The following is a 14,230-nucleotide window of genomic DNA, read 5'->3' on the forward strand; positions in this document are numbered from 1 at the left end:
GACATCAAATGATTTTCACCTTTTAATACTCTTTCTGTTAAATCACAAACTTGGGAGCAGGAATACCGAGTCACATCAAAGGTTATCGAGAAGGAATGAAGCGAACGGGCAAACTTACGAAAGAGTTTAAACAATATCCCAAGCAACCCCGACCACACTTGTCTCTCTTGCAGCGCGGAGAAGCAGGAATTACACCTTATCACAAGGGGCCATCTGGAAAAGCCAGCCGGGTTTAATGAGAAAACACACCCCACCCCACACACGGCAGCCAGGCAAACAGTTTTAAAGAAAATTGCAATATAACATTAATAGTAACGTGTTCACCTTACACGGCATTCCATTATAGAACCTTACAGAACCAAGGGATATGGATTCCAACAATCAAGAAATGGACCTCTTAAACTCAGGATGAAAATTGTTATCGCAGGTGCCATCTGTACACACGCACGAACACACACACGAACTGACACACACAGACCACGCCCCCCCCCCCCTTTACTGCACAGAGAGAAGAATGTCTTTGACTATAACGGTCAGCCGCATTTTCAAAAGTTCAGTCAAGACAGATCAGCGATTCAAGACGTCCACAGGACGAGCAGTCGCATGGAGCGGCTGGCTCCGAGCCTCGCTGAGTCACGATGTATCAACAAAAGTGAGTCATACAGCAGTGGAGGAAACCTGCTGTCAGCGAACCAGCACGGGCGCGTTCGCGCACTTCAACAGAGAGAGCACGTGCGAATCAACTCACTTAACAGAAGAAAAAGCTTGGCCAGTCGCCAACAAAGTATTAGCGAATCAGCGCTGAGAGCGCTCGAGCATCTCCACAGAGAAAGCACGTGCAATGTGGCTCAACCAGCAGCGGAAAAGCTTGGACAGCTGCCAACAACTTCAGCAAACCAGCGACCAAGCGCGTGCAACCTGAGTCATACAGCAGTGGAGGAAACCTGCTGTCAGAGAGCCGCCAACAACCTCAACAAAGAGAGCTCATGCAACTTGGCTCACTCAGCAGATGAAAAACTTGACCTGTCGCCCGCGAACGCAGCGTCCGATACTACAGCAGCTCATCTAGCAGTGGAGGAAGCTGCTGTCAGCGAACCAGCACGGGCGCGTTCGCACACCTTCAAGGAGAAAGAGCACGGCCAGCAACGCCAAGCAAGAGCGTGCAGCAGCTCAGCCAGCAGTGGAGGAAACTGCTGTCAGCGAACCAGCACGGGCGCGTTCGTGCATCAGCACCAGCATCAGCACCAGCGCGTGCCAACAGCGTGCCACCAGCGTGCTACAGCGCGCAACTTCGCGTCACCAGGGCTGAGAGGGCAGCGGCCCCGCACTCAACACCCATCGGCGCGACGACGGCGAGCGTCGTGCTGACTCATCCAGCCAGCGGTGGACAGAAACTCGCAGCCGTTAGTATGGCCTCCCCCCCACACTCTCCCCCCCTCCTCACTCCCCCACCGCTAAACAACGAACAAACATTTTTTTTGACGAGGAAATCAACCTAGGCGTTTGCTCAACGCAAGAAATCAACAACGCTCCCATTAAACATACAAGACTCATGATAACTGCGTCAACTATTAGCTGATAACGGAAAACATCGCCACCCATTGAGTTACGTTGATGAGGCAATCAGAAGTATTTCAGTCGAACGCTTTAATTGCATAATCGTTGATGAATCAATGAACGGACATCGCCGTGGTACTGTGCTAACGATTTCAAGCATAATAATTTCGCATATCAGAACGTGTTGAGGATGGGATAAGAATCAAAGACCGAGTGCCGTGTTGTGTAATAATTCAAGTATACGAATTTGCATATAATAGAGTTAAGGTTTGATAGAATAGTATGCATGTTTAATCTCTCTCAACAACCGATTGATTGCGTTATGCGTCGGGAATTAACCACAGGTGCCGCTATCGAGGTGAAACAACGCAATCGTGATGGTATCATGTTAACGCTGTGTTGAAATTCCAAAATCCCGAGATTGAGTTTTCATATTATCCAAAAATTAAAGTTAGCTAGGAAATGAAATTGATTGAAGCAGAAGGTTTGTGTGTGATTCTTCCTGAAATTCTGCGTAATATTGTTCTGCGTATGAGATCTGAAACGGACCTGGATCTTGTGTTTATTCAAGATTTTGGAGATCCCCCTCCTCTTTTCAAGATTTTGGAGATCTCCAAAATTTTGGAGATCTCCAAAATCTTGAATAAACACAAGATCCAGGTCCGTTTCAACACATTACATAAAATCCGTGATCTGGTTCCGTCTGTAAAATATGTGATTCCGGACATACAATACCCCGGTGTCTACAAACTAAGTTGCCTCTGTGGTAGTAGTTACATTGGAGAAACCAAACGCCATGTCTCGGACCGCATTCGTGAACACAAAGCAGACCTTAAACACGGTAGGACCAACACCTCGGCCGTGGCAGATCATTGTTATAATTCAGTAGGCTCACATGACATTGACTTTTCCAAGACAGAGGTTCTTTGTAAGCCATCTGGCTACCATGAGAGATTCGTTCATGAGGCTATCCACATATACAAGCACAGAGACAATTTCAACCGAGAAGATGGATTCTGGCTTAGCAATCATTGGAAAGATTTGATAAACCATTTCAGGTCTTAATTGATTGTTCACGCTTACAGTGGCTTTCAGACAGCATACATTAAATTTTTCGTCTCCCCCCTCCTCTTTTCAGAACATAGATGGACTAGTCCTTCTAAATAAACTGCCAAATCGCTGCACGTGGCGCTAACGTTTTTTTATAAATAAATACACTGTATAAAAAAATAAATACATTTATGCAAACCGACACACCTGATGACGACCGTTTGTGTTATGGTCGAAACGTCGTGAGAATTTTTATTTTATATATTTTATTATTGTATTGTTTCCCTTCAACGTGACTTTACCGAAAGAACTAAGAATATATAGTAGGACGATTGGTTATTATGCAACTCAATGAGAGCAGTATTTTTCGTTATGAATTGATTTTTAATGCACCACCTTGGAGTGGCAACCCTTCTTGATTATCCCGATATGCGTATCGTGTGTCTTCGTTATCACTGGTTCAATTCTTTGCGTAAAGCAGACGCCGAGGTTAGCATCTCTTGTGTCCAAAATGTGTTTCCTGTGTGTTGCGGCGCGGTGGGGGAGTGAGGGGGAGAGTGTGGGGGAGGAGTTTGGGCATACGAACGGCAGCCAGTTTCTGTCCACTGCTGGCTGGAAGAGTCAGCACGACGCTCGCCGTCGTCGCGCCGATGGGTGTTGAGTGCGGGGCCGCTGCCCTCTCAGCGCTGGTGACGCGAAGTTGCGCGCTGTAGCACGCTGGTGGTTAATGTTGGCACGCACTGGTGCTGATGCTGGTACTGATGGCACGCTGGTGGCGCGCGCTCCCTCTCCTTGAAGATGCACGAACGTGCCCGTGCTGTTTCTCTGATAGCAGTTTCTCTCCACTGCTGGCTGAGCTGCTGCACGCTCTTGCTTGGCGTTGCTGGCCGCGCTCTTTCTCCTTGAAGATGCGCGAACGCGCCCATGCTGGTTCGCTGACAGCAGTTTCTCTCCACTGCTGGATGAGCTGCTGTAGTATCTGACGCTGTGCTCGCGGGCGACAGGTCAAGTTTTCTTCTGCTGAGTGAGCCGAGTCGCACACGCTCTCTTTGTTGAGGTTGTTGGCGGCTCTCTGGCAGCAGGTTTCCTCCACTGCTGTATGACTCAAGTCGCACGCGCTTGGTCGCTGGTTTGCTGAAGTTGTTGGCAGCTATCCAAGCTTTTCCGCTGCTGGTTGAGCCACGTTGCACGTGCTTTCTCTGTGGAGATGCTCGAGCGCTCTCAGCGCTGATTCGCTGATACTTTGTTGGCGACTGGCCAAGCTTTTCTTCTGTTGAATGAGTTGATTCGCACGTGCTCTCTCTCTTGAAGTGCGCGAACGCGCCCGTGCTGGTTCGCTGACAGCAGTTTCTCTCCACTGCTGTATGACTCACTTTTGTTGATACATCGCGACTCAGCGATCCTCGCTACTCAGCGAGGCTCGGAGCCAGCCGCTCCATGCGACTGCTCGTCCTGTGGACGTCTTGACTCGCTGATCTGTCTTGACTCTTAACGTCTTGACTGAGTTTTGAAAAATGCGGCTGACCATTATATTCAAAGACAATTCTCTCCGCGCAGTGGAAAAGGGGGTGGGGGGCGCGTGGTCTGTGTGTGTGTGTGCGTTCGTGTGTGTGTTTGTGTCCTGGTTCTGTTCGGGTCTTCCTCAAGCCATAAACCATCAAGGAGACAGACGCTTCGATTCATCTCGAAAGCGTCTGTCTGTCGACGCTGTTCTTCCAGAGAGAGGGGCGGGTTCCCCTCCCTTGTTCGTACACGTTTCCAAAGCACAAAGAAATGGTTAAGATTTTTAAAGTTTAACATTTCACATCACAGTTGGTATTGTGCCGTACCCATATATAATTCTGCTTGTGGTTCGGGGTATTTGATTTTGTTTCCAAGTGAAGATGCTCTTCCGAGCGTATGCATTTTATCACGTGCTGCGGGGAGAGACAAAGGTGGCCGGGATCTTCCCATCTCTCTATACTTTGAGTTGGCATCGCTCAAATATCATTTCGACTCCACATTCTACCAGCCTAATCCACCCCGTTACCTTGGCTCTTACTTAGTTTATTAATTTTCGTCACTCTGTGTGTGTTATCATATATAAATGTGTGGCAGTTTATTTAGCTTAAAGCTCGCTCGCTCTTTTGCTGCCCGTGTGCAGAGTGGGGTGGGGCCACTATTAAGTCCCGTGTGTGGCAGATGGTTCCTGCGATAACGATCTGTTTGCCCTGGCGTGAAATTCCTGTCTCGCGCTCTGCGGGAGAGACAAAGGTGGTCGGGAGTACCTATCTCTTTATACTTTCGACTTTATATTTCTCAAATACCATTTGGTCCCATGTTCGCCAAGACTCGTGTTTGTAACTACGTCCTCCCGACACCTCTCGGTTTACCGAGGTTCGCATTGTTATGATGGAATTATTAAAAAGAAAAATAATTTTCATCCTGAGTTTAAGAAGTCCGTTTCTTGATTTTGGAATCCATATCCCTTGGTTCTGTAAGGTTCTATAATGGAATGTCGTGTAAGGTGAACACGTTATTCTTAATTTTATGTGTGACTGATGTGTAGCCACTTCTTTAACTTAAAAACGCTCGCTGGCTGTTGTGTGTGTTTCTCATTAACCCGTCTGGCTAGCTCCAGATGGCCCCTTGTGATAAGGTGTGATTCCTGCTTCTCCGCGCTGCGAGAGAGACAAAGGTGGTCGGGGTTGCTTGGGATATTGTTTAAACTCTTTCGCAAGTTTGCCCGTTGTCTCATTCCTTCTCGAAAACCTTTGATGTGACTGTATTTTGTCTCCAAGCTTTGTTTTAACAGTAAAAGTATTAAAGGTGAAAACCATTTGATAGCGAATTAATTATTGGATAATAATTCACTGATGTATCTGGTGGCCTGGTCTTAATTGGAGTGAGCGCGAGGACCGCTAACTTTGGCTTATTCTTGTTATTGCATTTTAAATTTTAACCGTTGTTTTAATGAAAAAATATGGTTTCACCCGTGGGCGTCCTCGTTTCTGGCTTGCGTAGGGCTTCCCTCTGTGTGACCTCCCTTAGGGCACATCAAACTCTTGTTCATCTGGAGATCTTCGCAGATAGCTGCTAACATCCTCGCCTCGAGAGTTTTATTATTTCTTTATTTTTTTTAATGGCCTGTTTATGATCGACATCTGGTTTTTCGTGTGACTGGCTTACGGGTTTTATTGATTATTTTTTTCGTTTGTTAAAAAAATATGATATATATAACGCAAATATTATTGTTAATATCAATTTTGGAAAAGGCTCATATACAACAGGACCTATCATAAGCACACTATCACACACATAATCCATAATCCATAACACACATAATTCATAATGTTCAATCAAGAGTAATCGTATCCTTATCGATAATACGGAATTAAAGAGCAGAGTCGAATCGACCCTCTCTCATTCATGCTCACAACACCTACAGAACTGCATACGATTAATTGCGTTATTCCAATTCATAACCGAATCCTCGTCACCGAAGCTGGACCTAATTATCATAACGACCTGCATTATCATAGTCACGCCCACTCGTATAAATTAATACGATTAACTCTCGAATCAGCATAATTTATGCGCATACTTACACTAATTAACATAATTTAGGATAAATTGTTCAAATTTAAATTTTCATTATTTTCATAAATTTTCATAACACCTATATATACAACACAACCCCAGTGAGTAATTTTATACAGTCACGAAAGCTTTAATACCATATATATTACTGTTTACTAATTTTATTACTCTTAATTATTAGGTGAGATGATAGAGGTTGAGCTATGTTTGCTGATCGTACATATGCACACTGTAACACGTTTTTCCCCCCTGGATAGTGTTATTTTTAATTTGTTTAAGCCTACTATTTATGGAAAATGTCTATTATTCCCCACAAACTTTGCTTTTGTAACCAGGCCTTTATGTGAGGGAATGCCACAAATCCACACGTATCATTAAAAATAGCTACATTTTTATATATGTCCTTGACACAAAAGCTCAGTTTGAGGGGAATTATAGCTTTTTGGTACTTTTGAGGCATAAGCATATAGAGAGTAACACTTACTACGCAGTGACTAAATAAATCATCACTTTTTATGACACTGTTTATTAACGATACCAAATGTGCTCTTTTTAGACTTTATTATTATTTAAATAAATAAATATCCTTATGTTTTGTTTCCAGCTTATTCACACTTTCCCCCTCTATGCGGGGGTTGGTCAGTGATATGTTTTTCCGGGTTTATTTGTGTGCATCTGGACATAGTTACAGGTCACATACGTTTATTATTAGTTTATATTTATTTACACTTTCGCTCGCGGCTAATTAAAAACAAAATGGCGGCACATTTTATCGTACTTATTTTATTATTTAGAAACGGGACTCTTTTATTAATCATTTGCCTCTTTCGGTAACGTCGCGTGAATAGAAACATACCAATACATTCAGTTTGTTTTAAGAAAATGTTTCATGTGTTTAAATCCAAGTGTGCGTGTTTGTTCGTCCATGTGTGTGTGAGTCCATGTGTGTGTTGATAGTGTACTGGTAACGGCGCTGCACCACGAACCTGGCGACCCCAGTTCAATTCCCGCTCACGGCCAACACCGGTGACGATTATCTGAAACGCTCCTGAGCCTCCCCTAGCTCGACTCAGCCTCAAATTAGTACCTCGTGCGGTGTGTAAACACCGCCACTGGAAAGACAAAGGCGGCCGGGCGTGGTGCTGGCAGCGTGCCTTTTTCTTTGGTACTTTCCCTAAAGTCACGTAGATTGACCATTCCTAATATTACAGAAAATGTGAGAAATAATTTAATTCTTACTAATATTATGCAAATATTAAACTACAAAAAATCCACTCATGTAGACTGCAGCCTGCTTTCTTATCGGAGTTAGTGTACTGGCAGTCTATAATGTGGACTGTTGCCTGCTTATTAAGGTGAGTGTACTGCCAATCTATAATGTAGATTGCAGAAATTGTTATTAAGCTAGGTGAGTGTACTGGCAGTCTAGAATGTGCACTGTTGTCTGCTTATTAAGTAAGGTAAGCGTACTGGTAGTCTAGAATGTAGATTTATTCTTGATTCTTAAATGGATTTTGCTTGTTTGGTTTGCTAAGGTCATGCTCATTAATTATATGTAGTACTACGATGGTGATTTTAATGGTATAGTGCTAAATAAATACTACTTTTTTTTATCTTTGCTTAAATTTGGTGCTTAATTTTGTTATATTGTTGGAAAAATCAACCATTGAAAATTTGCTGTACTGCAGCTTTTATTTTCACATTGCGCTGATGGAGCGAGCACAATAATATTAGTTTTTTTGGTAGACAATGTTTGCATTGCATTCACATGTACGAACGATTTTGTGGCTTTTTATCTTCATGATCATTTTTATTATTTGCCTCATTGATGTTATATTAGTATTATTGGATTCATTAATACTAATGATTTGTACAGTATCACAATGGCTGACTAGAATATGGTATGAAATACTCTACATATTTATATTATTTATTTTGGTTAAATGTTACATATTTCTGATATTTTTAATTTAATGTTAAATCTTTCAGATGTTATAAGTTTAATGTGCATTGCATATGATACGTTCTGGTGGACACTGTACAGGTAAGACAGATTTACAGTTCCCTAAAAACACACAATTGTTTATTTTAATAAATAGTTTTTCTGTTTTATATTCACTGCTAGGGATTAAACTACGTTTCATGATACTAAATATATTCACAGTTTTATAGGTTAGATACATTTTTCTAATTTGATTAATATTGTTAATCGGACATCTTTATCTAATATTAACGCTTCCACACAATCCCGTCAATACAGGAATTGAACCGTGAGGTGATGTTCATTCCGTTTGATTGCTGTGCATCTACACATCTTTACAGGTAAGAAAACTGATTTTATTACGAGTTTGATTTTATTTATTTGATCCTTTTGCTCGCAATAAAAGATCTTTGTCCGTCCTTTTTTACTTATTAACGATTGCTTTTAACTTGTTGGGTTTGCTTGGTTCAGGCCAATTTTTTCAATATAGTACTGCTCAGGTGATTTAAATATTTTAGTGGTTCGATAGTTGATTACATTTAGTCTTTTGAAAATGCTCTACATCTAACCTATATAATTCATGTCTGTCTGTCCGTCTGTCTGTGTACGCTCGCTTGCGGGGGATTTGGCTCTCGGACCGCGGGGTTTGCGTGGAAATTTTTTTGCCAGGCGGCGCCCCCGGGCCCCCCACTCGGCTTAGGCTATTCCGTTTTGCCGTCCGTCGCCTTTAAAGTGGTTTAATTAACGTTTTGGTGCGATTCCTCTTTATTTATTTACTTACTTTCACCGACCGGCTCGCTGCTGCGCATGCGCGAAACGCCGTTGCCCATGGCAACGCACAAACGCCGTCGCCGCAGGGTGGACGCCATTGCTCATTCAAAATGCAAAAAATTTACACGCGACGCTGAGGTAAATTCATCAAAGTGTCACGACCTCTTCTCTCCCTCTCCACCCCAATGTGTGCACTAACTATTATAGGCTCGGTAGATACTAAAATTCTAGCGATTAAATAGGATTATTGTAGCGCGGGGGGGTGGGGGGGTAGCGGCCCAGGCCCCAGCCTCGGCCGGCCGTGCAATCTAGGCGAGGCCGGAGGCTTTGCACGGGACTAGGCCTCTTCACGGCAAATCTGTCAGGTGAGTACTTTGTGCTATATAGTCGATATATACTGCTACTAGCGGGAAAATATATATTTTAAAACGTCTGAAAACTTAAAAACATAACATACAAATGAAAAGATAACTCATTCTTTTAAAATAAAATCCGTTTAAAATAAAATCCGAGCGCGCCAAGAATCGGTTCTTTCAATCGCGCAAAGGAATCGAAGGTTGTAGATTCCTTCAGAATCGTCTTGAAGCGACGACGCTCGCTTGCGAGGGATTTGGCTCTCTTACCGCGGGGTTCGCGTAGACATTTTTTTTACGGGCGGCAAGCCCTAAGCCCCTGCTTGGCATAGGCTATTCCCTTTTCACATCCCTAAACTTTAAGGTAGTTTAATTAACGATTTAGTGCGCTTTATATTTATTTAATTATTATGCTTAGCTCTTTTGGTAAAGTCACATTGAAGGGAAATAATAAAATATATATAAAACAATAAAAAATTCTCACGACGTTTCGACCATAACACAAACGGTCGTCATCACCTGATATGACGACCATAACACAAACGGTCGTCATATCAGGTGATGACGACCGTTTGTGTTATGGTCGAAACGTCGTGAGAATTTTTTATTGTTTTATATATATTTTATTATTTTATTGTTTCCCTTCAACGTGACTTTACCGAAAGAGCTAAGAATATGAATTACTGCAGTCACGAAAGCTTTAAATAAAAAAAATATGTAATTATTGTTACCGCTCAGCGCGCGACAGCACACATTGGGCTTGCGCGAAACGCTGAGCGAGGGTTGCCCCTGGCAACGCGCACACGGTGGAGTGGGGAGGGGGGATTCTCATTCCCGTGGACACGCTACAAGGTGAGTCGCGCATATTAACAGCTCCGTTAAAACATATTACTGTTTACTAATTTGATTACTCTTAATTATTAGGTCAGATGATAGAGGTTGAGCAATGTTTGATGATCGTACATATGCACACTGTAACACGTTTTTTCCCCCCTGGATAGTGTTATTTTTAATTTGCTTAAGCCTACTATTTATGGAAAATGTCTTAATATTCCCCACAAACTTTGCTTTTGTAACCAGGCCTTTATGTGAGCGAATGCCACCAATGCACACCACGTATTATCATTGAAAATAGCTACATTTCTCAATATGTCCTTGATACAAAAGCTCAGTTTGAGGGGAATTATAGCTTTTTGGTACTTTTGAGGCATAAACATATAGAGAGTAACACTTACGCAGGGACTAAATAAATCATCACTTTTTTGTTACACAGTGTTTATTAACGAAACCAAATTTGCTCCTTTTAGACTTTATTATTATTTAAATAAATCTTTATGTTTTGTTTCCAGCTTATTCACACTTTCTCCCTCTGTGCGGGGGTTGATCAGTGATATGTTTTTTCCGGGTTTGTGTGCATCTGGACATAGTTACAGGGCGCATACGTTTATTTATTATTAGTTTATATTTATTTACACTTTCGCTCGCGGTTAATTAAAAACAAAATTGGCGGCACATTCTTATCGTACTTATTTTATTATTTAGAAACGGGTTGCTTTTATTTATTATTTGCCTCTTTCGGTAACGTCGCGTGAATAGAAACATAACAATACATTCAGTTTGTTTCAGCAAAATGTTTAATGCGTTTAAATCCAAGTGTGTGTGTTTGTTCGTCCATGTGTGTGAGTCCATGTGTGTGTTGGTAGTACACCGGTAACGGCACTGCACCACAAACCTGGCGACCTCAGTTCAATTCCCGCTCATGGTGCTGGCAGCGTGCCTTTTACTTTGGTAATTTCCCTAAAGTCACGTAGATTGACAATTTATAATATAAAAGAAAATGTGATTAATAATTAAATTCTTACTAATATACAAATATTAAACTACAAAACATCCACATATGTAGACTGCAGCCTGCTTACTTTTCAGAGTTAGTGTACTGGCAGTTTAGAATGTGGACTGTTGCCTGCTTATTAAGGTGAGTGTACTGCCAGTCTATAATGTAAACTGCAGAAATTGTTATTAAGCTAGGTGACTGTACTGGAAGTCTATAATGTGGACTGTTGGCTGCTTATTAAGTAAGGTGAGTGTACTGGCAGTCTAGAATGTGCACTGTTGCCTGCTTATTAAGTAAGGTAAGCGTACTGGTAGTCTATAATGTAGATTTATTCTTGATTCTTAAATGAATTTTGCTTGTTTGGTTTGCTAAGGTCATGCTCATTAATTATATGTAGTACTGCGATGGTGATTTTAATGTTATAGTGCTAAATAAATACTTTTTAATCGTTGATTAAATTTGGTGCTTAATTTTGTTCTATTGTTGGGAAAATCAACCATTGAAAATTTGCTGTACTGCAGCTTTTATTTTCACATTGCGCTGATGGAGCGAGCACAATAATATTAGTTTTTTTGGTAGACAATGTTTGCATTGCATTCAAATGTACGAAAGATTTTGTGGCTTTTTATCTTCATGCTCATTTTTATTATTTGCCTCATTGATGTTATATTAGTATTATTGGATTCTAATATATTGCATTATTTGTACAGTATTTCATTATCACAGTGGCTGACTAGAATACGGTATGAAATACTTTACATATTTATATTATTTATTTTGGTTAAATGTTACATATTTCTGATATTTTTATTTTAATGTTAAATCTTTCAGATGTTATAAGTTTAATGTGCATTGCATATGATACGTTCTGGTGGACACTGTACAGGTAAGACAGATTTACAGCTCCCTAAAAACACAATTGTTTATTTTAATAAAGTTTTTCTGTTTTATATTCACTGCTAGGGATTAAACTACGTTTCATGATACTAAATATATTGACAGTTTTATAGGTTAGAAACATTTTTCTAATTTGATTAATATTGTTAATCGGACATCTTTCTCTAATATTAACACTTCCACACAATCCCATCAATACAGGAATTGAGCCGTGAGGTGATGTTCATCCCGTTTGATTGCTGTGCATCTACACATCTTTACAGGTAAGAAAACTGATTTTATCACGAGTTTGATTTTATTTATTTAATCCTTTTGCTCGCGACAAAAGATATTTGACGTCCTTTTTTTTACTTATTAACGATCGCTTTTAACTTGTTGGGTTTGCTTGGTTCTGGCCAATTTTTTCAATATGGTACTGCTAAGTGATTTAAATATTTTAGTGGTTTGATAGTTGCTTACATTTAGTCTTTTGAAAATACTCTACACATTATTGTTTTTTTCGGTAAAGTTACGTAGAAGGGAAACAATAAAATAATGAAAATATAAAACAATAATACTCTACATGTTTCTATAAGATACACTTTTTCCAATTTGATTAATATTGATAATCGGATATCTTTCTCTAATATTAACACTTCCACTCAATCCCGTCAATACAGGAATTGAGCTGTGAGGTGATGTTCATTCCGTTTAATTGCTGTGCATCTACACATCTTTACAGGTAAGAAAACTTATTTTATTACGAGTTTGATTTTATTCATTTCATCCTTTTGCTCGCGACAAAAGATCTTGTTTTATATATATTTTGTTATTTTGTTGTTTCTCTTCAACGTGACTTTACCGAAAAAACTAAGAATATGAATTACTGTAGTCACGAAAGCTTTAAATCAAAATTTATGATTCCTCTTTATTTATTTATTTTTGCCGACCTGCTTGCTGCTGCGCATGCGCGAAACGCCATTGCCCCTGGCAACGCACTCACGCCGTCGCCGCAGGGGGGATGCCATTGCTCATTCAAAATGCAACAAATTTATACGCGACGCTGAGGTAAATTCATCAAAGTGTCACGTCCTCTTCTCTCCCCCTCCACCCCAATGTGTGCACTTACTATTATAGGCTTGGTAGATACTAAAATTATAGCGATTAAATAGGATTCTTGTAGCGCGGGGGGGGGGGGGGGGTAGCGGCCCAGGCCCCAGCCTCCGCCGGCCGGGCAATCTAGGCGAGGCCGGAGGCTTTGCACGGGACTAGGCCTCGTCACGGCAATCTGTCAGGTGAGTACTTTGTGCTATATAGTCGATATATACTGCTACTAGCGGGAAAATATATATTTTAAAACGTCTGAAAACTTAAAAACATAACATACAAATGAAAAGATAACTCATTCTTTTAAAATAAAATCCGAGCGCACCAAGAATCGATTCTTTCAATCGCGCAAAGGAATCGAAGGTTGTAGATTCCTTCAGAATCGTCTTGAAGCGACGACGCTCGCTTGCGAGGGATTTGGCTCTCTAACCGCGGGGTTCGCGTAGAAAAAAATTGACGGGCGGCAAGCCCTAAGCCCCCTGCTTGGCATAGGCTATTCCGTTTTCCCATCCCTAAACTTTAAGGTAGTTTAATTAACGATTTAGTGCGCTTCATATTTATGTTATTGTTACCGCTCAGCGCGCGACAGCACACATTTGGGCATGCCCGAAACGCTGAGCGAGGGTTGCCCCTGGCAACGCGCACACGGTGGAGGGGGGATTCTCATTCCCGTGGCCACGCTGCAAGGTGAGTCGCGCATATTAACAGCTCTGTTAAAACATATATAAGTACTCATTGTTTTTTTTGTAAAATCACGTATGTAGAAATACAATAAAATTATATTTAAAAAAACAATCACGACGTTTCAATTACAACGCAAGCGATCTTCATCAGGTGTCAAGAACAAATCACGGAGGTAAATACAACAAAAAGATGAGAGACGAGAATTCAACAAACCTGAAAAAACATGTGAAGAACATCCAGTCAGGCCAACAACACAGACACTTCCTGGCGGACCACGAATTTCAGAAGAGTGTTAAATTTCGTGTTCAACCTTTGGATTGCACATACCAGCATAGATCGAATGAAAAATACGAGGTACACGGTCAGTAGAAATACATATACAAGTCCACCAAGAGGTAAGGAGGGAGGAAAGACGCACAGGGAGGCAGAGAGAGGGGG

General features: G+C 41.2%; 1 long non-coding RNA gene across 17 annotated transcripts in view; it reads left to right on the plus strand.

The window, feature by feature from the left end:
- Positions 1–14,230, plus strand: part of LOC116947003 (uncharacterized) — a 49,044-nt gene that overhangs the window by 17,786 nt on the left and 17,028 nt on the right. For 12 of the 17 annotated variants that reach the window (XR_012945500.1, XR_012945501.1, XR_012945499.1 and 9 more), the window contains 5 exons: positions 8,176–8,230; positions 8,447–8,508; positions 11,957–12,011; positions 12,224–12,285; positions 12,682–12,743. This is a non-coding gene — a long non-coding RNA (uncharacterized LOC116947003). Of the gene's footprint in view, positions 1–8,175; positions 8,231–8,446; positions 8,509–8,836; positions 9,077–9,824; positions 10,144–11,956; positions 12,012–12,223; positions 12,286–12,681; positions 13,070–14,230 lie in introns of those variants that run through there. The other 5 variants (XR_012945493.1, XR_012945494.1, XR_012945497.1 and 2 more) reach the window with 5 other exon arrangements.

The sequence above is a fragment of the Petromyzon marinus genome, chromosome 28, assembly GCF_048934315.1.
Source record: "Petromyzon marinus isolate PM22_M1 ecotype Great Lakes invasive population chromosome 28, UKy_Petmar_22M1.pri1.0, whole genome shotgun sequence".
In the NCBI taxonomy this organism is placed as follows: domain Eukaryota; kingdom Metazoa; phylum Chordata; class Hyperoartia; order Petromyzontiformes; family Petromyzontidae; genus Petromyzon; species Petromyzon marinus.